Source organism: Electrophorus electricus, chromosome 1 (genome assembly GCF_041902795.1).
Source record: "Electrophorus electricus isolate QZ-2024a chromosome 1, ASM4190279v1, whole genome shotgun sequence".
Taxonomy (NCBI): Eukaryota; Metazoa; Chordata; class Actinopteri; order Gymnotiformes; family Gymnotidae; genus Electrophorus; species Electrophorus electricus.
In genome coordinates, this window is record NC_137497.1 from 19,955,571 (window position 1) to 19,982,712 (window position 27,142).

Consider the following 27,142-nt stretch of genomic DNA (forward strand, 5'->3'; position numbering starts at 1 on the left):
TATCTCTATATGCATTTCGGTTGTGGGCCTCACTGAGCTTGACAACATAGGTTTTTCTGCAGTTGTCAAACGTTTTAAGCTGGTTGTAGACATTGCACCTGATCTGTGAACTTTTCAACAGTATGAAACAAACTGGTCTTTTTTCTGTTTTGTTTAGCTTCACTTTTTGTGGCTCAATTGGCTAAAACTCAACAAAAGGAAGTATGATTGTGACCCAGTCTGAAAGATGGTCAGAGATAAATAAGGGCTGATATATAAGTGGAGACAAAATACGACATGCGCACGCATAAATCTTTGACAGGCTACTTACTTGAATCCCTAGTCGATACCCAAACTGTAGAAAGAAGAACACACACATCAGTGCCACATATAGAATAGTACCGATACGGTCGCGATTTGCTTAGTGAACACGTACAATGAACGCGGTACACCGCTGCACGTCTGCAATACAGACAATACAGACAATACCGCAATACGGTCGATCTCGAGTTGTGAAGCACCACTTCGGACGCGCATGCAAGCTAACTGGGTGCATTTAATCATCCATTTTAATGTCATCTAGCCAAATAGTCAGACACTCTGAATTTTACACAGAAATGACCGAGACGAGCGACCGATTTAGCGAGCTAGCTCGGTCGGTCGGTTGTGCCTGCTAATTTCGCCCATTAAATCTCATTTTTACATTCTTGACGTACGTAGACGGGGAATAAAAGCCAGGTAAAGAACCAGACCGTAAAACCTACCGAAAACGGATCGAAGGGCTAAACTTCAGACAACAGGAGAAACCGGCTGTGCTGATCTCCACTGTAATCCGGAGACAGTCAGCTGGTGTTCGGCACCTTTTCCAGTCGCGCTAGTTTACTAGCTAGTTGGCTAACGTACGACAGCTTTCTTTCAGAGTAATCTAACAAAGCGGATGTGTTCAGATTCCACTCATACTGAATAAAATGTACTAAAGGTCATAAAGACGGTGAACTACCATGGCGTTGTTCAAGCATAACCCACTAATGTTAGTATTCAAGAAAACTACTGAAAACACATCTGCTAATGTTGATTTCTAGCTAACGCTAGTTTAGCTGCACTGTAGCTACAGTACAGTACAGCATTGACCTGTTCCAGCCTCTCCATCTTTATTTCTCTCCAGTGTCTTGGCTGTTTTGTTTTGTTTTTTGATGATTTTTGCCCTGGTTTTCTCTCTGAACTGTGAACTCTCTTCTTCTTTGTGTATTGTGTGGAGGAGTGTCAGGTGCTGTGCTGATCTCCACTGTCATCCGACTCCAAACACACCTGTACCGGCGTCTCATTAGAGGCGCAGACCTGAATGAACTCCAACGTCCACGAACGCTCCACCTTTACTGTTCATGGTTTATATGAAATTCACAAAGAGCTGTTTGTCCAGAAAATATTAATGGGTCTGCTGAATATAAACATGTACAATATAAAAAACATTTATATGTATTATTCATTGTATTGTTAAGTTTAAAAGCTTGATGATAATCTGGAATGCCATAAATTCCAGTATAACAAATGTAAAGGGGAGGCATCCGGTTTTAATTGAGCCAAAATGCCGAAGAAATTGAGGAAGCTGATGGAGGGCAAGAAATCAAAAAGAAAACATTTGAAATTAATAAAGTGGCTGCAAAATAGTACTACAAAGAAAGATGAAACGCGATCTTTGTCACCACAAAATGAAACTACACAACAGCGACTGCTGGGACTGCTATGAATGGTAGGCTAACGAGTTTACTTAGATGTTTTACTGTAACTTTATCTTAAATTAAACTTTCTAGCTAACGTAGACTTTATCAAATAACGTTGTCCCTTAAAGAATGCAGAGATTAATTACAAGCATTTTTCATTGTGATTTTCGCACATTCTAACATCAAATAGTAATTTAACAGTGTTAAATAGGCAGAACATATGTAACGTTGGGTCTAGATTGTTAGACTCTCTGTACAGATCGCTATCCTGGTACATATTATTGTTTTCATACAGGAGGTGTCAACGTGCTGTGCTCAGGGGAAGGCAGACGAGGAGATCAATCAGACACAACTCTGTGTTTAGTGTTCTGAAGTGTCTCTTCAAAGGGATGACATCTGTGTTCAGGTGGGAGCAGCTAACACACACAGGCTTATGTGTCTTACTTTATACAAGTGTGAACTGAGTGGCCATTTGAACTGTAATCAAACAGATTTTTGTTAGCACATCTAGACACTTTCTGTAGTGTAAAAATATTTTAATGTTGCAATCTCAAACATCCATGTGTAACAAGCAGGTTAATTGGTTTTATTCAAATCAAGTCAATTGTTTGATTAAAAGAAGCAAAATAACCAGAACAGTTCACATGAACAAATTAACTTAATTAACGAATAAACTTCACAAGTTTACTGAGTACATTCAATATCTAAGTAAGGAAGTGTTAAATACAGTTATTAAATTATTTAATAAATTTAGCACTATTATGTCCCTTCAGATTTTCTCAAGTTTCTTGTCAAAAATGTCTAAGAAAGTGAGAGAGGCTTGTGTGGTGGCGATGGAAGAACTCAGAAGAAGGAAAGGAGGATGCAGACAGTTCACTGTCATAGATGAGAGTAACTTCAGGCATAGAAGAAATGCAGGTGCATCTTTTATGTGGGTATAGAATTTTGTATAGTCTTAATAATGTATAATGGACATACAAGTCTTCATGCTTCATACCTTTAATTCTTTCATCTTGTTAATAGTTCTTAATTAATGTAATAAAGCTTTACGTTTTATGTTACACAGTATGGAAGAGGGCGGATGGCTGGGGCGTTGTGGAGGAGGCAGTGGGTCTCTGGGATGCTGGGTGAAAATGCTGTCCACACTAAACAAAGAGAGCCAGTTCTTCACCTAGTTCAGAGAAGGTCCAGAAGGGAACTAGTGCCACTTATCATTCAGCATGTAAAGAGGGGATCCACAATCCTCAGTGGTGAGTGACATGTCTATCAGCAGGCTCTGTCTCAGCTTGGCTATAGACATTACACAGTTAACCACAGTATATCATACATGGATGCTCCTACAGGGGCTCACACCCAGCATATAGAGAGGGCCTGGAGAACATACAAGGAAACTGTTTGGAAGTTTAGAAGCAACTGCACAGAGGAGCTGTTAAAGGATCACTGGATGGTAATAGAATGGTATGAATGGCTAGCAAAAAAACACCATAAAGGCCCTCTAGGACGAAGCCTTTATACAACATCCACCACTCTCCTAGCTCACCGCAAGCAGTAGAACACACACCACTTTGAGCCGCTCTCCTCCAGTCATATATCCTTCTTTGTTTATTTGTCGTGAATGCCACCATAGCTTCAACGACTGGTGCAGTTGATCCAGTTTGGGTTAAAGATGATGGGTGTATCACATGAGCTTCATAAACCAGATGTTTCGACTCAAACAAACTGTACCTTGTTTAGTCCATTAATAAAACAGGATGTGGTCTTAGACTGGCAAACTCTTGACTGCATGGGCCTTAAAGTCTTGCCATGGTCCTCATCTGAGAATGGAGGTCCATACAGAGATCCATAATAGCTGATGCTTTGTGGATCATTCCTGCCAGACTGCTGACTAGTGGAGTTGATGACAGATCTTACACTGGAGCTCTGCATTTGAGACAGAGGCAGTCAGGGCAGTTTGCAATGTATCATTACAGTGTACTGGTGAATAGAGGGTTTAAATCAGTGTAGGGGTGAATAGAGGGCTTAAATCAGTGTAGGCGTGAATAGAGGGCTTAGAACAGTGTAGGGGTGAATAGAGGGCTTAGAACAGTGTACTGTGTGACACTCGTCTGTCCTCTGTAACAGCTGACCCTGATGCTCGGATTGGCTGGAATGGCCAAGTACTCACTCAGTCAGCCAGGTGGGGTGGAAGGGCAGTGCAGGGCAAGGCAGGGGGCAGAGGCCACAAGGTACAGGTGGAGAACGGGAGGTGCAGGTGGTGGAGGGCAATGTTACCAAAGGCCAGCATGCAAGAGTGAGAGTGAGAGAATGTGACATTGAGAGAGACAGAGAGAGAGAGAGTGTGTGTGTGAGAGAGTGAGAAACACAAACACACACACACACACACACACACACACACACACACACACACACACACACACACACACACACACACACACACACACACACACACACACACACACACACACACACACACACGATAGTTAGGCAGATAGACATGACAGAAGAGTGAAAGGTTCATTCAGCCAATACGAATGATCTGCATTAAATACTTAATTAAATCTATGTATTAACAATTTACTATTTGCCATACAGTACACAGCTCTGCCCTGAGATCTGAAGTAAATTTATTTTTATTTAATATAGAATGTAACGTGAAAAATAAATTCTGGTTTTAAAAAATTGCTCTTTTCTACCACTGTCAGTGTTACAACACTACCACCTGTTAGTAGATCGACTCTGGTTTTGTAGATTAATTCCTTTGTCACTTTATCAGATGCCTAAATGACAGAAAAAATACATATACCCTCTGACAGCAGGTGAGTGTAAACAAGCAGTGTAAACACAAACAACTCCACCAACAAACAATATGTACAAGACAAGCCTTATAGGTGCAAAGAAACACAGAGGACCAAGGAGTGGAACTGATCGAGATGAAAATACATTTTTCAGGAATTGCTAAATTGCAGCTGTACCTAGAACAGTTTTATTGTTTTATGATGGTTTGCACAGTTTTGGGGAGTTTTGTTGTTTTTTGTTTTGTATTCTTGTTGATAGAAACATCTGACTAGGGTTACACAAGGCAGTATGAACAGCAGGGCTCTTACACGTGTTTCTTGAACTTCCTGGGAGTCCCATAAAGATGCAAGAATTCCCTGAACACGGATGTGATGATTTAAATGAAAGAGGAAACATTTTGATCAGTTTTTTAAATCTAAATTAAGTTAGCGTAAGTTCCAGTAGGATGACAGGCCTGATAAAAGTCTTCCTTAGAACAAGGAAACGCCTCAGTGCACTTGGAAAACCTGTCTACAATCACTAGCAAGTACTTCAACTGACCACAAGGTGGAATGTGCATAAAGTCTATCTGTAGACACTGAAAGGAATATTCTTGAGCCAGTAAGGCATCATATTTGGCTTGTGTTGGTTGCTTCTGGCACAGGTTAACTAGGAGGAGTTTTACAGTTATACGTTTTGCAGGAATACAAAACTGTTTTTGAATGTTAGCCGTCATTCCCCCTTTGTGCAATATGTGAAATCCCATGAAAATGGCGCACAAGAAATGGCAAAATAGATTTAGGAAGGGTGATACGCCCCTCTGGGTCACATGCCCCTCCGGGTCACGGATTAGACCATTTTAATCAGGACTACAGCCCTAATCAGCCCAGTGAGAGCAGTCCTGTTGTGTACTCTGAGTTTGTAAGAAACGCAGATTGATATTATTCGGCACAAAGCAATGAGAAAACGTGGCGACAGCTTCACACATCGAGGATATAGTGTACGGGCATGAGGGGGCATTAACAGCTGCCCAACGTGGAATCTCATCTGCTAAAGCATTGCCAGTGGCCGTGTCAGACTCAGAGGTTGTGTCATGACCCTTGACCATTACGATAGCCAGCCAAGCTGGTAGTGTACATGCAGACAAAATTGCAGACACTAGTCCTGGATTAGAAATTGGCTTACCTTCCAAGATACAAAACCCCCGGAGCGACGAGTCTTATTGAAGTCATGAGCAACCCCAAATGCATAACGAGAATCAGTGTAGATGGTGACAACCTGATCCCGGAGTAGATGGCAGACCCTGGTCAACAGCATCAGCTCAGATTCTTGAGCAGACCTGTAAGGGAGAAAGTAAGCCTCCCAAATGAGGTTAGGCAGAGAGCAGACAGAATAACCGATTGAAACGGTCAGACGGTTTAAAACATGGGCCATCTAGAAAAATGTGATAGCTGCCCATTTTTGATATCAGTCATGTTAGGAGGCATAACCCTACACAGTTTCATACCCAGCATCATGAATGGAGCAGAAATATTCATGGGGGGATGGAGCCATGCTCAAAAGTTTCACGCTGCAATAGAGAGTTGAAGTTAGTATAGAGGGCAGGTGTGGCATTCAGTCCGCTCCTCCTCCAGAATATGTCGGTACAGACACAGACACCTGATTAAGCCCTTCTCGAAGTGATAAAGCAATGCCTTACACAATTCCTTTGGTGTTTTTGCTTATCTTTTTTTCATGGCTTTAACATGCTCTTCCTCTCTGCAATATGCTGGATGATCCGTTGCTTAAAATGATATGAAGTTTAGTTTATGGGATCATTATACAGCGTATCGCTGTATTGGACACTTCTAGCTAGAGCAAGCTAAGCTGTGCTTAGTTCCTACAACTAATGTGAGCTAGCTACATGTCCATCCATACGTTCAGTGAACAAATACGCGACAACTCAAGAGCTCCAGCTGTGCACAACCGCACTGTTTCACAATACCAAGCCAGCTTGTGTACCCCGACAATTCTGTCTACTCGCTGTGATGCTGCGTTTTGTTCTGGCACTGTTAACATCACGAGGCAAGCGGCAGTACTGGGTCTGTGAACCTTTACTGTAAAAACATGGAAAAATGAAATTGCGTGCGTGTGTGTGCATGTGAGAGAGAGAGACTGGCAGAATCTCCTCCCCTCAAGGTCCGTTAGTAAAAAAAAAATTTCATCTGGAAATCTAAGTTGCTATATTGTGCTGTGTAATGTTAAGTGCAGCACAACAATGTCCTGTAGGTCACATAAATAACGTAAGTAGCCTAATGTCATAATAACAAATATGAACAGGAATGATCAACCACTACAAACAGCATGTTAAAATACTAAAAATAACGAGTTGATTACAAATCGAGTAAACATTTAGAAAGTGAAACTTAACCAGAAAACCCATATTCTATCATTTAACCAATGAAAGATAGAAAATCACAACAATAAAAAACAACATAATAACATGTCGAAAAGATCTGCGCTAACATTAACAAGCATCGCTGTCACCATAGCAACCACAGCAGCTGGGGTTTTTACACAGGATACAAGATTTCATGACATTGCGATTAGCAAAGTAACATTTTCAAAAGAAACATTAAATAAACAATAATATCTCTGTACCTTTGATGACATATAAACATGTAAAAATTGCTTGTTAGTATGTGTGTGTGTGTGTGTGTGTACTACCCATGTAATAATAAATTGTGAGCACCAGTGAGAAGTCCCCCAAAAAAACACATGCACAATAAATGATGCTAAAGGACTCTTCAGCTGCAGTTTATTTCTGTACATATGATACACGCTGTTCTACAAGTTACACATGTAGAAGTCTCTGTACAAATCAACACATTAAAGTTGGAAATCTTTGGAAACTGGGAAAGGTTTTTCATGCTGTTTTCTGTGTGGTGGAGTGATACAGGCGCAGATGCACACAGTATGAGTGTAATGTCTTGTGATAGTTACCCTCCACCACAGTGTGTTCATGGACTGTGGGTTTGAAATGCACATATGCTGTGTGTATATATATTTATATATGTATGTAAATTAAAACACAGGATTAACACAGAAAAGTTTGTATATTTTAACAAAGTAGGTAAAACAAAAGTATATTAAGAAAAAATGAACTTACCTGTGATTTTTTTGTGGAGAGTCTTCCATGTTGTCTTTGAAGGGGAGCTTTATGGGGAATTGTCCTGCTTAAAGACAGGAAGTGACATCACCCAATTTCCTGTTTTTCCTTGTATTAGTTTCCAAAGGAAATTTCAAGAGTGGAGTTTTGATGTTGACTTATTTTGGAGAATTTATGATTGCTGATTTTCTTTTATTGAACTTGTAACTTGTAAATGCTAAATTCTATTTTCTAAAACATTTTTGTTTGTTTTTGTAGTGATTGCCAGATGAATCCTTGAAGCTTTCCATCCAATTGGTTCAAAAAAAGGTTCATATCTGGAGGCTTCATGTGCACACAAACCCCCCTGCTGGCTAAACCTTTATTGTCATTTCAACTATTTGTGATGGATCTCTTGGCTGTTTTGCACCAGTGACAGCATGGGAATAGTCACTGCCAACAATAGAAATAAAAACACCTTAATATGATTTTGTGTGGTTCATTCATTCATCTAATCTGTTTTTGATGTGTAGGTAATGGTTTTGGAGGTCTACTAGTGTCAAAAAACAGGTTGATTTCAGTCAATGTTTAAATAAACCAAATAGGACATGAGATGTTTATGTTGAAATGTTTTTAAGACTGTTGCAGTGTTTTTCAAAGATGGGAAAAATGGTTATGCTTATGAATACTGTGGTGACTTTATTCACTTTTATTAAGAAATAATATTTTTTCCACTGTGCTTTTCCACAGGATACAAGATTTCATTACATTGCGATTAGCAAACTAACATTTTCAAAAGAAACATAAAATAAAAAATAATATCTCTGTACCTGTGATGATATATAAACATGTAAAAATTCAATTGCTTGTTAATGTGTGTGTGTGTGTGTGTGTGTGTGTGTGTGTGTGTGTGTGTGTGTGTGTGTGTGTGTGTGTGTGTGTCTGTGTGTGTGTATGTGTGTATGTGTGTGTATGTATGTGTATGTATGAGTGAGAGACAGACTTGGCTCCCCTGGTAGAAGGAACAGAATGAATATAGTTAGCAAACGAAAGAAAGGCTGCAGTAACTAAAATTAGTCTATCCCTTCCCAAAACAACACCCATTAAAATGTACATAGCACATATAATGTCGAAAGGGATTCAAGAGTAAAACCATGTTCTAATCCCAAAATGATTGGACGGAGTTGAACTCGACGCAACCAACCTCCAGTTCCGTTAATAAAAGCTTTGAGTGGCGTGCGGTCCAACGCACCTAGATAATTGCTCCGAAAGTGTTCGCACACACAAACGGCATAATACATGAAGGTAAGAGAAAGATGTAAAAGTAAAGAAACATGGAGTTGTTTTGGTGAAATTGATAAGACAAACATACATACGTTTATGAGAACCCGGTGCACTTACTAAGTTCCAAAATGCTACAGTTCTAAACCTAAAAGCAAGAAAGAAAGCATAAAATAAAACCCTAAAGAAATGAAGCCACGTTGTACGTGAAAAGAGGCAAAAATGAAAAGAAACATAGCTAAGAAGAAAAGCTTACAGCACCTGGTATTCCCAGGCGGTCTCCCATCCAAGTACTAACCAGGCCCGACCCTGCTTAGCTTCCGAGATCGGACGAGATCGGGCGTGTTCAGAGTGGTATGGCCGTAAGCGATGAAAGCGGCGAAAAATGCGCCTTTATGCAATACATCGACAGCGTGGCTACAGACACAATCACCCGATTAAGCTCTTGTCGAAGCGATAAAACAATGCCTTACACAATGCCTTCATGTTTTTGCTTTCTTTTTTTCATTGCTTTAACATGCTCTTCCTCTCTGCAATATGCTGGATGATCCGTTGCTTAAAATGATATGAAGTTTAGTTTATGGGATCATTATACAGCGTATCGCTGTATTGGACACTTCTAGCTAGAGCAAGCTAAGCTGTGGTTAGTTCCTACAACTAACGTGAGCTAGCTACCTGTCCATCCATACGTTCAGTGAACAAATACGCGACAACTCAAGAGCTCCAGCTGTGCACAACCGCACTGTTTCACAATACCAAGCCAGCTTGTGTACCCCGACAATTCTGTCTACTCGCTGTGATGCTGCGTTTTGTTCTGGCACTGTTAACATCACGAGGCAAGCGGCAGTACTGGGTCTGTGAACCTTTACTGTAAAAACATGGAAAAATGAAATTGCGTGCGTGTGTGTGCATGTGAGAGAGAGAGACTGGCAGAATCTCCTCCCCTCAAGGTCCGTTAGTAAAAAAAAAATTTCATCTGGAAATCTAAGTTGCTATATTGTGCTGTGTAATGTTAAGTGCAGCACAACAATGTCCTGTAGGTCACATAAATAACGTAAGTAGCCTAATGTCATAATAACAAATATGAACAGGAATGATCAACCACTACAAACAGCATGTTAAAATACTAAAAATAACGAGTTGATTACAAATCGAGTAAACATTTAGAAAGTGAAACTTAACCAGAAAACCCATATTCTATCATTTAACCAATGAAAGATAGAAAATCACAACAATAAAAAACAACATAATAACATGTCGAAAAGATCTGCGCTAACATTAACAAGCATCGCTGTCACCATAGCAACCACAGCAGCTGGGGTTTTTACACAGGATACAAGATTTCATGACATTGCGATTAGCAAAGTAACATTTTCAAAAGAAACATTAAATAAACAATAATATCTCTGTACCTTTGATGACATATAAACATGTAAAAATTGCTTGTTAGTATGTGTGTGTGTGTGTGTGTGTACTACCCATGTAATAATAAATTGTGAGCACCAGTGAGAAGTCCCCCAAAAAAACACATGCACAATAAATGATGCTAAAGGACTCTTCAGCTGCAGTTTATTTCTGTACATATGATACACGCTGTTCTACAAGTTACACATGTAGAAGTCTCTGTACAAATCAACACATTAAAGTTGGAAATCTTTGGAAACTGGGAAAGGTTTTTCATGCTGTTTTCTGTGTGGTGGAGTGATACAGGCGCAGATGCACACAGTATGAGTGTAATGTCTTGTGATAGTTACCCTCCACCACAGTGTGTTCATGGACTGTGGGTTTGAAATGCACATATGCTGTGTGTATATATATTTATATATGTATGTAAATTAAAACACAGGATTAACACAGAAAAGTTTGTATATTTTAACAAAGTAGGTAAAACAAAAGTATATTAAGAAAAAATGAACTTACCTGTGATTTTTTTGTGGAGAGTCTTCCATGTTGTCTTTGAAGGGGAGCTTTATGGGGAATTGTCCTGCTTAAAGACAGGAAGTGACATCACCCAATTTCCTGTTTTTCCTTGTATTAGTTTCCAAAGGAAATTTCAAGAGTGGAGTTTTGATGTTGACTTATTTTGGAGAATTTATGATTGCTGATTTTCTTTTATTGAACTTGTAACTTGTAAATGCTAAATTCTATTTTCTAAAACATTTTTGTTTGTTTTTGTAGTGATTGCCAGATGAATCCTTGAAGCTTTCCATCCAATTGGTTCAAAAAAAGGTTCATATCTGGAGGCTTCATGTGCACACAAACCCCCCTGCTGGCTAAACCTTTATTGTCATTTCAACTATTTGTGATGGATCTCTTGGCTGTTTTGCACCAGTGACAGCATGGGAATAGTCACTGCCAACAATAGAAATAAAAACACCTTAATATGATTTTGTGTGGTTCATTCATTCATCTAATCTGTTTTTGATGTGTAGGTAATGGTTTTGGAGGTCTACTAGTGTCAAAAAACAGGTTGATTTCAGTCAATGTTTAAATAAACCAAATAGGACATGAGATGTTTATGTTGAAATGTTTTTAAGACTGTTGCAGTGTTTTTCAAAGATGGGAAAAATGGTTATGCTTATGAATACTGTGGTGACTTTATTCACTTTTATTAAGAAATAATATTTTTTCCACTGTGCTTTTCCACAGGATACAAGATTTCATTACATTGCGATTAGCAAACTAACATTTTCAAAAGAAACATAAAATAAAAAATAATATCTCTGTACCTGTGATGATATATAAACATGTAAAAATTCAATTGCTTGTTAATGTGTGTGTGTGTGTGTGTGTGTGTGTGTGTGTGTGTGTGTGTGTGTGTGTGTGTGTGTGTGTGTGTGTCTGTGTGTGTGTATGTGTGTATGTGTGTGTATGTATGTGTATGTATGAGTGAGAGACAGACTTGGCTCCCCTGGTAGAAGGAACAGAATGAATATAGTTAGCAAACGAAAGAAAGGCTGCAGTAACTAAAATTAGTCTATCCCTTCCCAAAACAACACCCATTAAAATGTACATAGCACATATAATGTCGAAAGGGATTCAAGAGTAAAACCATGTTCTAATCCCAAAATGATTGGACGGAGTTGAACTCGACGCAACCAACCTCCAGTTCCGTTAATAAAAGCTTTGAGTGGCGTGCGGTCCAACGCACCTAGATAATTGCTCCGAAAGTGTTCGCACACACAAACGGCATAATACATGAAGGTAAGAGAAAGATGTAAAAGTAAAGAAACATGGAGTTGTTTTGGTGAAATTGATAAGACAAACATACATACGTTTATGAGAACCCGGTGCACTTACTAAGTTCCAAAATGCTACAGTTCTAAACCTAAAAGCAAGAAAGAAAGCATAAAATAAAACCCTAAAGAAATGAAGCCACGTTGTACGTGAAAAGAGGCAAAAATGAAAAGAAACATAGCTAAGAAGAAAAGCTTACAGCACCTGGTATTCCCAGGCGGTCTCCCATCCAAGTACTAACCAGGCCCGACCCTGCTTAGCTTCCGAGATCGGACGAGATCGGGCGTGTTCAGAGTGGTATGGCCGTAAGCGATGAAAGCGGCGAAAAATGCGCCTTTATGCAATACATCGACAGCGTGGCTACAGACACAATCACCCGATTAAGCTCTTGTCGAAGCGATAAAACAATGCCTTACACAATGCCTTCATGTTTTTGCTTTCTTTTTTTCATTGCTTTAACATGCTCTTCCTCTCTGCAATATGCTGGATGATCCGTTGCTTAAAATGATATGAAGTTTAGTTTATGGGATCATTATACAGCGTATCGCTGTATTGGACACTTCTAGCTAGAGCAAGCTAAGCTGTGGTTAGTTCCTACAACTAACGTGAGCTAGCTACCTGTCCATCCATACGTTCAGTGAACAAATACGCGACAACTCAAGAGCTCCAGCTGTGCACAACCGCACTGTTTCACAATACCAAGCCAGCTTGTGTACCCCGACAATTCTGTCTACTCGCTGTGATGCTGCGTTTTGTTCTGGCACTGTTAACATCACGAGGCAAGCGGCAGTACTGGGTCTGTGAACCTTTACTGTAAAAACATGGAAAAATGAAATTGCGTGCGTGTGTGTGCATGTGAGAGAGAGAGACTGGCAGACTCTCCTCCCCTCAAGGTCCGTTAGTAAAAAAAAAATTTCATCTGGAAATCTAAGTTGCTATATTGTGCTGTGTAATGTTAAGCGCAGCACAACAATGTCCTGTAGGTCACATAAATAACGTAAGTAGCCTAATGTCATAATAACAAATATGAACAGGAATGATCAACCACTACAAACAGCATGTTAAAATACTAAAAATAACGAGTTGATTACAAATCGAGTAAACATTTAGAAAGTGAAACTTAACCAGAAAACCCATATTCTATCATTTAACCAATGAAAGATAGAAAATCACAACAACAAAAAACAACATAATAACATGTCGAAAAGATCTGCGCTAACATTAACAAGCATCGCTGTCACCATAGCAACCACAGCAGCTGGGGTTTTTACACAGGATACAAGATTTCATGACATTGCGATTAGCAAAGTAACATTTTCAAAAGAAACATAAAATAAACAATAATATCTCTGTACCTTTGATGACATATAAACATGTAAAAATTGCTTGTTAGTATGTGTGTGTGTGTGTGTGTGTGTGTGTGTACTACCCATGTAATAATAAATTCTGAGCACCAGTGAGAAGTCCCCCAAAAAAACACATGCACAATAAATGATGCTAAAGGACTCTTCAGCTGCAGTTTATTTCTGTACATATGATACACGCTGTTCTACAAGTTACACATGTAGAAGTCTCTGTACAAATCAACACATTAAAGTTGGAAATCTTTGGAAACTGGGAAAGGTTTTTCATGCTGTTTTCTGTGTGGTGGAGTGACACAGGCGCAGATGCACACAGTATGAGTGTAATGTCTTGGGATAGTGACCCTCCACCACAGTGTGTTCATGGACTGTGGGTTTGAAATGCACATATGCTGTGTGTATATATATTTATATATGTATGTAAATTAAAACACAGGATTAACACAGAAAAGTTTGTATATTTTAACAAAGTAGGTAAAACAAAAGTATATTAAGAAAAAATGAACTTACCTGTGATTTTTTTTTGTGGAGAGTCTTCCATGTTGTCTTTGAAGGGGAGCTTTATGGGGAATTGTCCTGCTTAAAGACAGGAAGTGACATCACCCAATTTCCTGTTTTTCCTTGTATTAGTTTCCAAAGGAAATTTCAAGAGTGGAGTTTTGATGTTGACTTATTTTGGAGAATTTATGATTGCTGATTTTCTTTTATTGAACTTGTAACTTGTAAATGCTAAATTCTATTTTCTAAAACATTTTTGTTTGTTTTTGTAGTGATTGCCAGATGAATCCTTGAAGCTTTCCATCCAATTGGTTCAAAAAAAGGTTCATATCTGGAGGCTTCATGTGCACACAAACCCCCCTGCTGGCTAAACCTTTATTGTCATTTCAACTATTTGTGATGGATCTCTTGGCTGTTTTGCACCAGTGACAGCATGGGAATAGTCACTGCCAACAATAGAAATAAAAACACCTTAATATGATTTTGTGTGGTTCATTCATTCATCTAATCTGTTTTTGATGTGTAGGTAATGGTTTTGGAGGTCTACTAGTGTCAAAAAACAGGTTGATTTCAGTCAATGTTTAAATAAACCAAATAGGACATGAGATGTTTATGTTGAGATGTTTTTAAGACTGTTGCAGTGTTTTTCAAAGATGGGAAAAATGGTTATGCTTATGAATATTGTGGTGACTTTATTCACTTTTATTAAGAAATAATATTTTTTCCACTGTGCTTTTCCACAGGATACAAGATTTCATTACATTGCGATTAGCAAACTAACATTTTCAAAAGAAACATAAAATAAAAAATAATATCTCTGTACCTGTGATGATATATAAACATGTAAAAATTCAATTGCTTGTTAATGTGTGTGTGTGTGTGTGTGTATGTGTGTGTATGTATGAGTGAGAGACAGACTTGGCTCCCCTGGTAGAAGGAACAGAATGAATATAGTTAGCAAACGAAAGAAAGGCTGCAGTAACTAAAATTAGTCTATCCCTTCCCAAAACAACACCCATTAAAATGTACATAGCACATATAATGTCGAAAGGGATTCAAGAGTAAAACCATGTTCTAATCCCAAAATGATTGGACGGAGTTGAACTCGACGCAACCAACCTCCAGTTCCGTTAATAAAAGCTTTGAGTGGCGTGCGGTCCAACGCACCTAGATAATTGCTCCGAAAGTGTTCGCACACACAAACGGCATAATACATGAAGGTAAGAGAAAGATGTAAAAGTAAAGAAACATGGAGTTGTTTTGGTGAAATTGATAAGACAAACATACATACGTTTATGAGAACCCGGTGCACTTACTAAGTTCCAAAATGCTACAGTTCTAAACCTAAAAGCAAGAAAGAAAGCATAAAATAAAACCCTAAAGAAATGAAGCCACGTTGTACGTGAAAAGAGGCAAAAATGAAAAGAAACATAGCTAAGAAGAAAAGCTTACAGCACCTGGTATTCCCAGGCGGTCTCCCATCCAAGTACTAACCAGGCCCGACCCTGCTTAGCTTCCGAGATCGGACGAGATCGGGCGTGTTCAGAGTGGTATGGCCGTAAGCGATGAAAGCGGCGAAAAATGCGCCTTTATGCAATACATCGACAGCGTGGCTACAGACACAATCACCCGATTAAGCTCTTGTCGAAGCGATAAAACAATGCCTTACACAATGCCTTCATGTTTTTGCTTTCTTTTTTTCATTGCTTTAACATGCTCTTCCTCTCTGCAATATGCTGGATGATCCGTTGCTTAAAATGATATGAAGTTTAGTTTATGGGATCATTATACAGCGTATCGCTGTATTGGACACTTCTAGCTAGAGCAAGCTAAGCTGTGGTTAGTTCCTACAACTAACGTGAGCTAGCTACCTGTCCATCCATACGTTCAGTGAACAAATACGCGACAACTCAAGAGCTCCAGCTGTGCACAACCGCACTGTTTCACAATACCAAGCCAGCTTGTGTACCCCGACAATTCTGTCTACTCGCTGTGATGCTGCGTTTTGTTCTGGCACTGTTAACATCACGAGGCAAGCGGCAGTACTGGGTCTGTGAACCTTTACTGTAAAAACATGGAAAAATGAAATTGCGTGCGTGTGTGTGCATGTGAGAGAGAGAGACTGGCAGACTCTCCTCCCCTCAAGGTCCGTTAGTAAAAAAAAAATTTCATCTGGAAATCTAAGTTGCTATATTGTGCTGTGTAATGTTAAGCGCAGCACAACAATGTCCTGTAGGTCACATAAATAACGTAAGTAGCCTAATGTCATAATAACAAATATGAACAGGAATGATCAACCACTACAAACAGCATGTTAAAATACTAAAAATAACGAGTTGATTACAAATCGAGTAAACATTTAGAAAGTGAAACTTAACCAGAAAACCCATATTCTATCATTTAACCAATGAAAGATAGAAAATCACAACAACAAAAAACAACATAATAACATGTCGAAAAGATCTGCGCTAACATTAACAAGCATCGCTGTCACCATAGCAACCACAGCAGCTGGGGTTTTTACACAGGATACAAGATTTCATGACATTGCGATTAGCAAAGTAACATTTTCAAAAGAAACATAAAATAAACAATAATATCTCTGTACCTTTGATGACATATAAACATGTAAAAATTGCTTGTTAGTATGTGTGTGTGTGTGTGTGTGTGTGTGTGTACTACCCATGTAATAATAAATTCTGAGCACCAGTGAGAAGTCCCCCAAAAAAACACATGCACAATAAATGATGCTAAAGGACTCTTCAGCTGCAGTTTATTTCTGTACATATGATACACGCTGTTCTACAAGTTACACATGTAGAAGTCTCTGTACAAATCAACACATTAAAGTTGGAAATCTTTGGAAACTGGGAAAGGTTTTTCATGCTGTTTTCTGTGTGGTGGAGTGACACAGGCGCAGATGCACACAGTATGAGTGTAATGTCTTGGGATAGTGACCCTCCACCACAGTGTGTTCATGGACTGTGGGTTTGAAATGCACATATGCTGTGTGTATATATATTTATATATGTATGTAAATTAAAACACAGGATTAACACAGAAAAGTTTGTATATTTTAACAAAGTAGGTAAAACAAAAGTATATTAAGAAAAAATGAACTTACCTGTGATTTTTTTTGTGGAGAGTCTTCCATGTTGTCTTTGAAGGGGAGCTTTATGGGGAATTGTCCTGCTTAAAGACAGGAAGTGACATCACCCAATTTCCTGTTTTTCCTTGTATTAGTTTCCAAAGGAAATTTCAAGAGTGGAGTTTTGATGTTGACTTATTTTGGAGAATTTATGATTGCTGATTTTCTTTTATTGAACTTGTAACTTGTAAATGCTAAATTCTATTTTCTAAAACATTTTTGTTTGTTTTTGTAGTGATTGCCAGATGAATCCTTGAAGCTTTCCATCCAATTGGTTCAAAAAAAGGTTCATATCTGGAGGCTTCATGTGCACACAAACCCCCCTGCTGGCTAAACCTTTATTGTCATTTCAACTATTTGTGATGGATCTCTTGGCTGTTTTGCACCAGTGACAGCATGGGAATAGTCACTGCCAACAATAGAAATAAAAACACCTTAATATGATTTTGTGTGGTTCATTCATTCATCTAATCTGTTTTTGATGTGTAGGTAATGGTTTTGGAGGTCTACTAGTGTCAAAAAACAGGTTGATTTCAGTCAATGTTTAAATAAACCAAATAGGACATGAGATGTTTATGTTGAGATGTTTTTAAGACTGTTGCAGTGTTTTTCAAAGATGGGAAAAATGGTTATGCTTATGAATATTGTGGTGACTTTATTCACTTTTATTAAGAAATAATATTTTTTCCACTGTGCTTTTCCACAGGATACAAGATTTCATTACATTGCGATTAGCAAACTAACATTTTCAAAAGAAACATAAAATAAAAAATAATATCTCTGTACCTGTGATGATATATAAACATGTAAAAATTCAATTGCTTGTTAATGTGTGTGTGTGTGTGTGTGTGTATGTGTGTGTATGTATGAGTGAGAGACAGACTTGGCTCCCCTGGTAGAAGGAACAGAATGAATATAGTTAGCAAACGAAAGAAAGGCTGCAGTAACTAAAATTAGTCTATCCCTTCCCAAAACAACACCCATTAAAATGTACATAGCACATATAATGTCGAAAGGGATTCAAGAGTAAAACCATGTTCTAATCCCAAAATGATTGGACGGAGTTGAACTCGACGCAACCAACCTCCAGTTCCGTTAATAAAAGCTTTGAGTGGCGTGCGGTCCAACGCACCTAGATAATTGCTCCGAAAGTGTTCGCACACACAAACGGCATAATACATGAAGGTAAGAGAAAGATGTAAAAGTAAAGAAACATGGAGTTGTTTTGGTGAAATTGATAAGACAAACATACATACGTTTATGAGAACCCGGTGCACTTACTAAGTTCCAAAATGCTACAGTTCTAAACCTAAAAGCAAGAAAGAAAGCATAAAATAAAACCCTAAAGAAATGAAGCCACGTTGTACGTGAAAAGAGGCAAAAATGAAAAGAAACATAGCTAAGAAGAAAAGCTTACAGCACCTGGTATTCCCAGGCGGTCTCCCATCCAAGTACTAACCAGGCCCGACCCTGCTTAGCTTCCGAGATCGGACGAGATCGGGCGTGTTCAGAGTGGTATGGCCGTAAGCGATGAAAGCGGCGAAAAATGCGCCTTTATGCAATACATCGACAGCGTGGCTACAGACACAATCACCCGATTAAGCTCTTGTCGAAGCGATAAAACAATGCCTTACACAATGCCTTCATGTTTTTGCTTTCTTTTTTTCATTGCTTTAACATGCTCTTCCTCTCTGCAATATGCTGGATGATCCGTTGCTTAAAATGATATGAAGTTTAGTTTATGGGATCATTATACAGCGTATCGCTGTATTGGACACTTCTAGCTAGAGCAAGCTAAGCTGTGGTTAGTTCCTACAACTAACGTGAGCTAGCTACCTGTCCATCCATACGTTCAGTGAACAAATACGCGACAACTCAAGAGCTCCAGCTGTGCACAACCGCACTGTTTCACAATACCAAGCCAGCTTGTGTACCCCGACAATTCTGTCTACTCGCTGTGATGCTGCGTTTTGTTCTGGCACTGTTAACATCACGAGGCAAGCGGCAGTACTGGGTCTGTGAACCTTTACTGTAAAAACATGGAAAAATGAAATTGCGTGCGTGTGTGTGCATGTGAGAGAGAGAGACTGGCAGACTCTCCTCCCCTCAAGGTCCGTTAGTAAAAAAAAAATTTCATCTGGAAATCTAAGTTGCTATATTGTGCTGTGTAATGTTAAGCGCAGCACAACAATGTCCTGTAGGTCACATAAATAACGTAAGTAGCCTAATGTCATAATAACAAATATGAACAGGAATGATCAACCACTACAAACAGCATGTTAAAATACTAAAAATAACGAGTTGATTACAAATCGAGTAAACATTTAGAAAGTGAAACTTAACCAGAAAACCCATATTCTATCATTTAACCAATGAAAGATAGAAAATCACAACAACAAAAAACAACATAATAACATGTCGAAAAGATCTGCGCTAACATTAACAAGCATCGCTGTCACCATAGCAACCACAGCAGCTGGGGTTTTTACACAGGATACAAGATTTCATGACATTGCGATTAGCAAAGTAACATTTTCAAAAGAAACATAAAATAAACAATAATATCTCTGTACCTTTGATGACATATAAACATGTAAAAATTGCTTGTTAGTATGTGTGTGTGTGTGTGTGTGTACTACCCATGTAATAATAAATTGTGAGCACCAGTGAGAAGTCCCCCAAAAAAACACATGCACAATAAATGATGCTAAAGGACTCTTCAGCTGCAGTTTATTTCTGTACATATGATACACGCTGTTCTACAAGTTACACATGTAGAAGTCTCTGTACAAATCAACACATTAAAGTTGGAAATCTTTGGAAACTGGGAAAGGTTTTTCATGCTGTTTTCTGTGTGGTGGAGTGATACAGGCGCAGATGCACACAGTATGAGTGTAATGTCTTGTGATAGTTACCCTCCACCACAGTGTGTTCATGGACTGTGGGTTTGAAATGCACATATGCTGTGTGTATATATATTTATATATGTATGTAAATTAAAACACAGGATTAACACAGAAAAGTTTGTATATTTTAACAAAGTAGGTAAAACAAAAGTATATTAAGAAAAAATGAACTTACCTGTGATTTTTTTGTGGAGAGTCTTCCATGTTGTCTTTGAAGGGGAGCTTTATGGGGAATTGTCCTGCTTAAAGACAGGAAGTGACATCACCCAATTTCCTGTTTTTCCTTGTATTAGTTTCCAAAGGAAATTTCAAGAGTGGAGTTTTGATGTTGACTTATTTTGGAGAATTTATGATTGCTGATTTTCTTTTATTGAACTTGTAACTTGTAAATGCTAAATTCTATTTTCTAAAACATTTTTGTTTGTTTTTGTAGTGATTGCCAGATGAATCCTTGAAGCTTTCCATCCAATTGGTTCAAAAAAAGGTTCATATCTGGAGGCTTCATGTGCACACAAACCCCCCTGCTGGCTAAACCTTTATTGTCATTTCAACTATTTGTGATGGATCTCTTGGCTGTTTTGCACCAGTGACAGCATGGGAATAGTCACTGCCAACAATAGAAATAAAAACACCTTAATATGATTTTGTGTGGTTCATTCATTCATCTAATCTGTTTTTGATGTGTAGGTAATGGTTTTGGAGGTCTACTAGTGTCAAAAAACAGGTTGATTTCAGTCAATGTTTAAATAAACCAAATAGGACATGAGATGTTTATGTTGAAATGTTTTTAAGACTGTTGCAGTGTTTTTCAAAGATGGGAAAAATGGTTATGCTTATGAATACTGTGGTGACTTTATTCACTTTTATTAAGAAATAATATTTTTTCCACTGTGCTTTTCCACAGGATACAAGATTTCATTACATTGCGATTAGCAAACTAACATTTTCAAAAGAAACATAAAATAAAAAATAATATCTCTGTACCTGTGATGATATATAAACATGTAAAAATTCAATTGCTTGTTAATGTGTGTGTGTGTGTGTGTGTGTGTGTGTGTGTGTGTGTGTGTGTGTGTGTGTGTGTGTGTGTGTGTGTGTGTGTCTGTGTGTGTGTGTATGTGTGTATGTGTGTGTATGTATGTGTATGTATGAGTGAGAGACAGACTTGGCTCCCCTGGTAGAAGGAACAGAATGAATATAGTTAGCAAACGAAAGAAAGGCTGCAGTAACTAAAATTAGTCTATCCCTTCCCAAAACAACACCCATTAAAATGTACATAGCACATATAATGTCGAAAGGGATTCAAGAGTAAAACCATGTTCTAATCCCAAAATGATTGGACGGAGTTGAACTCGACGCAACCAACCTCCAGTTCCGTTAATAAAAGCTTTGAGTGGCGTGCGGTCCAACGCACCTAGATAATTGCTCCGAAAGTGTTCGCACACACAAACGGCATAATACATGAAGGTAAGAGAAAGATGTAAAAGTAAAGAAACATGGAGTTGTTTTGGTGAAATTGATAAGACAAACATACATACGTTTATGAGAACCCGGTGCACTTACTAAGTTCCAAAATGCTACAGTTCTAAACCTAAAAGCAAGAAAGAAAGCATAAAATAAAACCCTAAAGAAATGAAGCCACGTTGTACGTGAAAAGAGGCAAAAATGAAAAGAAACATAGCTAAGAAGAAAAGCTTACAGCACCTGGTATTCCCAGGCGGTCTCCCATCCAAGTACTAACCAGGCCCGACCCTGCTTAGCTTCCGAGATCGGACGAGATCGGGCGTGTTCAGAGTGGTATGGCCGTAAGCGATAAAAGCGGCGAAAAATGCGCCTTTATGCAATACATCGACAGCGTGGCTACAGACACAATCACCCGATTAAGCTCTTGTCGAAGCGATAAAACAATGCCTTACACAATGCCTTCATGTTTTTGCTTTCTTTTTTTCATTGCTTTAACATGCTATTCCTCTCTGCAATATGCTGGATGATCCGTTGCTTAAAATGATATGAAGTTTAGTTTATGGGATCATTATACAGCGTATCGCTGTATTGGACACTTCTAGCTAGAGCAAGCTAAGCTGTGGTTAGTTCCTACAACTAACGTGAGCTAGCTACCTGTCCATCCATACGTTCAGTGAACAAATACGCGACAACTCAAGAGCTCCAGCTGTGCACAACCGCACTGTTTCACAATACCAAGCCAGCTTGTGTACCCCGACAATTCTGTCTACTCGCTGTGATGCTGCGTTTTGTTCTGGCACTGTTAACATCACGAGGCAAGCGGCAGTACTGGGTCTGTGAACCTTTACTGTAAAAACATGGAAAAATGAAATTGCGTGCGTGTGTGTGCATGTGAGAGAGAGAGAGACTGGCAGACTCTCCTCCCCTCAAGGTCCGTTAGTAAAAAAAAAATTTCATCTGGAAATCTAAGTTGCTATATTGTGCTGTGTAATGTTAAGCGCAGCACAACAATGTCCTGTAGGTCACATAAATAACGTAAGTAGCCTAATGTCATAATAACAAATATGAACAGGAATGATCAACCACTACAAACAGCATGTTAAAATACTAAAAATAACGAGTTGATTACAAATCGAGTAAACATTTAGAAAGTGAAACTTAACCAGAAAACCCATATTCTATCATTTAACCAATGAAAGATAGAAAATCACAACAACAAAAAACAACATAATAACATGTCGAAAAGATCTGCGCTAACATTAACAAGCATCGCTGTCACCATAGCAACCACAGCAGCTGGGGTTTTTACACAGGATACAAGATTTCATGACATTGCGATTAGCAAAGTAACATTTTCAAAAGAAACATAAAATAAACAATAATATCTCTGTACCTTTGATGACATATAAACATGTAAAAATTGCTTGTTAGTATGTGTGTGCGTGTGTGTGTGTGTGTGTGTGTGTGTGTGTGTGTGTGTGTGTGTACTACCCATGTAATAATAAATTGTGAGCACCAGTGAGAAGTCCCCCAAAAAAACACATGCACAATAAATGATGCTAAAGGACTCTTCAGCTGCAGTTTATTTCTGTACATATGATACACGCTGTTCTACAAGTTACACATGTAGAAGTCTCTGTACAAATCAACACATTAAAGTTGGAAATCTTTGGAAACTGGGAAAGGTTTTTCATGCTGTTTTCTGTGTGGTGGAGTGACACAGGCGCAGATGCACACAGTATGAGTGTAATGTCTTGTGATAGTGACCCTCCACCACAGTGTGTTCATGGACTGTGGGTTTGAAATGCACATATGCTGTGTGTATATATATTTATATATGTATGTAAATTAAAACACAGGATTAACACAGAAAAGTTTGTATATTTTAACAAAGTAGGTAAAACAAAAGTATATTAAGAAAAAATGAACTTACCTGTGATTTTTTTGTGGAGAGTCTTCCATGTTGTCTTTGAAGGGGAGCTTTATGGGGAATTGTCCTGCTTAAAGACAGGAAGTGACATCACCCAATTTCCTGTTTTTCCTTGTATTAGTTTCCAAAGGAAATTTCAAGAGTGGAGTTTTGATGTTGACTTATTTTGGAGAATTTATGATTGCTGATTTTCTTTTATTGAACTTGTAACTTGTAAATGCTAAATTCTATTTTCTAAAACATTTTTGTTTGTTTTTGTAGTGATTGCCAGATGAATCCTTGAAGCTTTCCATCCAATTGGTTCAAAAAAAGGTTCATATCTGGAGGCTTCATGTGCACACAAACCCCCCTGCTGGCTAAACCTTTATTGTCATTTCAACTATTTGTGATGGATCTCTTGGCTGTTTTGCACCAGTGACAGCATGGGAATAGTCACTGCCAACAATAGAAATAAAAACACCTTAATATGATTTTGTGTGGTTCATTCATTCATCTAATCTGTTTTTGATGTGTAGGTAATGGTTTTGGAGGTCTACTAGTGTCAAAAAACAGGTTGATTTCAGTCAATGTTTAAATAAACCAAATAGGACATGAGATGTTTATGTTGAGATGTTTTTAAGACTGTTGCAGTGTTTTTCAAAGATGGGAAAAATGGTTATGCTTATGAATATTGTGGTGACTTTATTCACTTTTATTAAGAAATAATATTTTTTCCACTGTGCTTTTCCACAGGATACAAGATTTCATTACATTGCGATTAGCAAACTAACATTTTCAAAAGAAACATAAAATAAAAAATAATATCTCTGTACCTGTGATGATATATAAACATGTAAAAATTCAATTGCTTGTTAATGTGTGTGTGTGTGTGTGTGTGTATGTGTGTGTATGTATGAGTGAGAGACAGACTTGGCTCCCCTGGTAGAAGGAACAGAATGAATATAGTTAGCAAACGAAAGAAAGGCTGCAGTAACTAAAATTAGTCTATCCCTTCCCAAAACAACACCCATTAAAATGTACATAGCACATATAATGTCGAAAGGGATTCAAGAGTAAAACCATGTTCTAATCCCAAAATGATTGGACGGAGTTGAACTCGACGCAACCAACCTCCAGTTCCGTTAATAAAAGCTTTGAGTGGCGTGCGGTCCAACGCACCTAGATAATTGCTCCGAAAGTGTTCGCACACACAAACGGCATAATACATGAAGGTAAGAGAAAGATGTAAAAGTAAAGAAACATGGAGTTGTTTTGGTGAAATTGATAAGACAAACATACATACGTTTATGAGAACCCGGTGCACTTACTAAGTTCCAAAATGCTACAGTTCTAAACCTAAAAGCAAGAAAGAAAGCATAAAATAAAACCCTAAAGAAATGAAGCCACGTTGTACGTGAAAAGAGGCAAAAATGAAAAGAAACATAGCTAAGAAGAAAAGCTTACAGCACCTGGTATTCCCAGGCGGTCTCCCATCCAAGTACTAACCAGGCCCGACCCTGCTTAGCTTCCGAGATCGGACGAGATCGGGCGTGTTCAGAGTGGTATGGCCGTAAGCGATAAAAGCGGCGAAAAATGCGCCTTTATGCAATACATCGACAGCGTGGCTACAGACACAATCACCCGATTAAGCTCTTGTCGAAGCGATAAAACAATGCCTTACACAATGCCTTCATGTTTTTGCTTTCTTTTTTTCATTGCTTTAACATGCTATTCCTCTCTGCAATATGCTGGATGATCCGTTGCTTAAAATGATATGAAGTTTAGTTTATGGGATCATTATACAGCGTATCGCTGTATTGGACACTTCTAGCTAGAGCAAGCTAAGCTGTGCTTAGTTCCTACAACTAACGTGAGCTAGCTACCTGTCCATCCATACGTTCAGTGAACAAATACGCGACAACTCAAGAGCTCCAGCTGTGCACAACCGCACTGTTTCACAATACCAAGCCAGCTTGTGTACCCCGACAATTCTGTCTACTCGCTGTGATGCTGCGTTTTGTTCTGGCACTGTTAACATCACGAGGCAAGCGGCAGTACTGGGTCTGTGAACCTTTACTGTAAAAACATGGAAAAATGAAATTGCGTGCGTGTGTGTGCATGTGAGAGAGAGAGACTGGCAGACTCTCCTCCCCTCAAGGTCCGTTAGTAAAAAAAAAATTTCATCTGGAAATCTAAGTTGCTATATTGTGCTGTGTAATGTTAAGCGCAGCACAACAATGTCCTGTAGGTCACATAAATAACGTAAGTAGCCTAATGTCATAATAACAAATATGAACAGGAATGATCAACCACTACAAACAGCATGTTAAAATACTAAAAATAACGAGTTGATTACAAATCGAGTAAACATTTAGAAAGTGAAACTTAACCAGAAAACCCATATTCTATCATTTAACCAATGAAAGATAGAAAATCACAACAACAAAAAACAACATAATAACATGTCGAAAAGATCTGCGCTAACATTAACAAGCATCGCTGTCACCATAGCAACCACAGCAGCTGGGGTTTTTACACAGGATACAAGATTTCATGACATTGCGATTAGCAAAGTAACATTTTCAAAAGAAACATAAAATAAACAATAATATCTCTGTACCTTTGATGACATATAAACATGTAAAAATTGCTTGTTAGTATGTGTGTGCGTGTGTGTGTGTGTGTGTGTGTGTGTGTGTGTGTGTGTGTGTGTGTACTACCCATGTAATAATAAATTGTGAGCACCAGTGAGAAGTCCCCCAAAAAAACACATGCACAATAAATGATGCTAAAGGACTCTTCAGCTGCAGTTTATTTCTGTACATATGATACACGCTGTTCTACAAGTTACACATGTAGAAGTCTCTGTACAAATCAACACATTAAAGTTGGAAATCTTTGGAAACTGGGAAAGGTTTTTCATGCTGTTTTCTGTGTGGTGGAGTGACACAGGCGCAGATGCACACAGTATGAGTGTAATGTCTTGTGATAGTGACCCTCCACCACAGTGTGTTCATGGACTGTGGGTTTGAAATGCACATATGCTGTGTGTATATATATTTATATATGTATGTAAATTAAAACACAGGATTAACACAGAAAAGTTTGTATATTTTAACAAAGTAGGTAAAACAAAAGTATATTAAGAAAAAATGAACTTACCTGTGATTTTTTTGTGGAGAGTCTTCCATGTTGTCTTTGAAGGGGAGCTTTATGGGGAATTGTCCTGCTTAAAGACAGGAAGTGACATCACCCAATTTCCTGTTTTTCCTTGTATTAGTTTCCAAAGGAAATTTCAAGAGTGGAGTTTTGATGTTGACTTATTTTGGAGAATTTATGATTGCTGATTTTCTTTTATTGAACTTGTAACTTGTAAATGCTAAATTCTATTTTCTAAAACATTTTTGTTTGTTTTTGTAGTGATTGCCAGATGAATCCTTGAAGCTTTCCATCCAATTGGTTCAAAAAAAGGTTCATATCTGGAGGCTTCATGTGCACACAAACCCCCCTGCTGGCTAAACCTTTATTGTCATTTCAACTATTTGTGATGGATCTCTTGGCTGTTTTGCACCAGTGACAGCATGGGAATAGTCACTGCCAACAATAGAAATAAAAACACCTTAATATGATTTTGTGTGGTTCATTCATTCATCTAATCTGTTTTTGATGTGTAGGTAATGGTTTTGGAGGTCTACTAGTGTCAAAAAACAGGTTGATTTCAGTCAATGTTTAAATA

General features: G+C 38.3%; 6 non-coding genes across 6 annotated transcripts; all 6 read right to left on the reverse strand.

Moving 5' to 3' along the window:
• Nucleotides 1-9,132: 9,132 nt before the first annotated feature.
• On the reverse strand, nt 9,133-9,251 carry LOC145659849 (5S ribosomal RNA). The gene has a single exon (XR_014125983.1). It is a non-coding gene; the product is annotated as a 5S ribosomal RNA (ribosomal RNA).
• Nucleotides 9,252-12,312: 3,061 nt separating this feature from the next.
• Nucleotides 12,313-12,431, reverse strand: LOC145659850 (5S ribosomal RNA). The gene has a single exon (XR_014125984.1). It is a non-coding gene; the product is annotated as a 5S ribosomal RNA (ribosomal RNA).
• A 2,993-nt stretch (nt 12,432-15,424) lies between these two features.
• Nucleotides 15,425-15,543, reverse strand: LOC145659851 (5S ribosomal RNA). Its single transcript, XR_014125985.1, has one exon. It is a non-coding gene; the product is annotated as a 5S ribosomal RNA (ribosomal RNA).
• Nucleotides 15,544-18,537: 2,994 nt separating this feature from the next.
• LOC145659852 (5S ribosomal RNA) lies at nt 18,538-18,656 on the reverse strand. Its single transcript, XR_014125986.1, has one exon. It is a non-coding gene; the product is annotated as a 5S ribosomal RNA (ribosomal RNA).
• A 3,069-nt stretch (nt 18,657-21,725) lies between these two features.
• LOC145659855 (5S ribosomal RNA) lies at nt 21,726-21,844 on the reverse strand. Its single transcript, XR_014125988.1, has one exon. It is a non-coding gene; the product is annotated as a 5S ribosomal RNA (ribosomal RNA).
• Nucleotides 21,845-24,863: 3,019 nt separating this feature from the next.
• Nucleotides 24,864-24,982, reverse strand: LOC145659856 (5S ribosomal RNA). The gene has a single exon (XR_014125990.1). It is a non-coding gene; the product is annotated as a 5S ribosomal RNA (ribosomal RNA).
• Nucleotides 24,983-27,142: the final 2,160 nt, after the last annotated feature.